This window comes from Somniosus microcephalus, chromosome 28 (assembly GCF_052327205.1).
Source record: "Somniosus microcephalus isolate GS21.2 chromosome 28, FLI_Smic_1.0, whole genome shotgun sequence".
NCBI lineage: Eukaryota > Metazoa > Chordata > Chondrichthyes > Squaliformes > Somniosidae > Somniosus > Somniosus microcephalus.
In genome coordinates this window covers 12,028,911-12,030,931 of record NC_141014.1, presented here as the reverse complement: position 1 = coordinate 12,030,931, position 2,021 = coordinate 12,028,911, and the positions used below count along the sequence as shown (strand labels likewise).

The window sequence follows — 2,021 nt, the reverse complement described above, 5'->3', positions numbered from 1 at the left end:
TTTCTGCACTCTCTCTAAGGCCTTCACATCCTTCCTGAAGTGCGGTGCTCATAATTGGACACAATACTCCAGTTGGGGTCGAACCAATGTTTTATAAAGGTTCATCATAATTTCCACGATTTTCTACTCTATACCTCGGTGGCAGGACATATTGAGAGAGTGGTTAACAAAGCATATGGGATCTTGGGCTTCATAAATAGAGGTTTTAGGTTTTGAGTACAAAAGTAGAGAAGTTATGCTGAACCTTTATAAAGCGCTGGTTGGACCACAACTGGAGTATTGCATCCAGTTCTGGTCACCACAATTTAGGAAGGATGTGAAGGCCCTTGAGAGGGTGCAGAGGAGATTTACCAGAATGGTTCCGTGGATGGGGGATCTTAGCTATAAGGACAGGTTGGAGAAGCTGGATTTATTTTCTTTAGAGCAAAGGAGGTTGAGGGGTGATTTGATAGAGGTGTACAAGATTATGACGGGTTTGGATAGGCTAGACGGGGAAAGGCTCTTCCCACTAGTTGATGGCACAAGGACCAGGGGACACAGATTTAAGGCATTGGGCAAGAGATACAGGGGGGATGTGAGAAAAACTTTTTTACACAGTGAATGGTGATGACCTGGAACTCGCTGCCGACGGAAGTGGTGGAAGTGGAGACACTCAATGTTTTCAAGGGGAGACTGGATAGGCACTTGAGGGAAATAAACTTGCAGGGCTATGGGAATAAAGCGGGGGAATGGGACTGACTGGATTGCTCTAAAGAGAGCAGGCACGGACTGGATGGGCTGAATGGCCTCCCTCTGTGCCGTTATGACTTGATGACTCTACAACTCTATTCATGAAGCCCAGGATCCCGTAAGCTTTTTTAACTGCTTTCTCAACCTGCCCTGCCACCTTCAATGAGTTGTGTACATACACCCCCAGTTCTGTCTGTTCATGCACCCACTTTAGAATTGTACCCTTTAGTTTATATTTCCTCTCTTCATTCCTTCTAGCAAAATGTATCAGTTTTCTGCGTTAACTTTCATTTGTCACGTGTCCACCCATTCCACCAGCCTGTCCATGTCCTCTTGAAGTCTATCACTATCCTCCTCACTGTTCACTGCACTTCCAAGTTTTGTGTCATCTGCCAAGTTTGAAATTGTGTCCTGTACAAACTTTACTCTGGCTGTGCAGTTTGGGTTTGATTGATTACCTACCGTCGTATTCGGGCCACATGGGGAGAATGGGGTGAATCGATTCATTAGCCACCCAACAATGTGCATTTTAAATCCTAATCAAAGATTTTCTGTCTGCGGTGAGAATAATTTGCCCTGTAAATAATAATTTGGCAGTCACAAACTGACCCTTAAGTTTCATGATTTTCATTACTTTGTATACAGCCCCAGTGGCCTAATGGATAAGGCACTGGCCTCCTAAGCCAGGGATTGTGGGTTCGAGTCCCATCTGGGGTGATATGTTTTTAAGATTGGCACTATGGTATAGCCGTCAAGGCCCAGAATGTCAATGCAACCATCCAGAATAAACTCGTCGATGGTCAGGGCAGTGTTCGCAAGTTGATAAATATTCTGAAGAGATTTGGGAGGGCAGAGTAACCGAGAGGTACGCTGGAGGTGTTAATGTGGAGAAGTGTTGTGTGGCAGGAAGCAGTGGTGAAGTTGGAGGCCACCATAAGATCCAGAAATGGATGTCGGCCCAGGAGAGTGAATTTCTGGTCAGGACCCGGACAGCAGCAAAATAAACCAGTGGGACAGTCACAGACACAGCAGCGATGGGGGATGGGCTGCAAACTGGACAAAGTTACCTTCAAACTTAAGCAACTGAATAGAAGATCAGAGTCACAGCAGCTGAGTTGTCCAGTGGAGCAGTTTAGTATTGAGGGCAGAGAAGGCTAGGAATTGGGAATCAAATTTGAGCAAAGTTCCAGGGCTCACTGCTGAAAACAAAGAGCGGGCAGGGTCGGGGAATGGACAGTGGGCACGGTATCTCCCTAAACATCTCCGCCTCGCTGCCTCTCTCTCCTCCTTTA

At 46.3% G+C, this 2,021-nt stretch overlaps 1 non-coding gene across 1 annotated transcript; it reads left to right on the top strand.

The window, feature by feature from the left end:
* Positions 1 to 1,373: 1,373 nt before the first annotated feature.
* Positions 1,374 to 1,446, top strand: trnar-ccu (transfer RNA arginine (anticodon CCU)). Its single transcript has one exon. It is a non-coding gene; the product is annotated as a tRNA-Arg (tRNA).
* Positions 1,447 to 2,021: the final 575 nt, after the last annotated feature.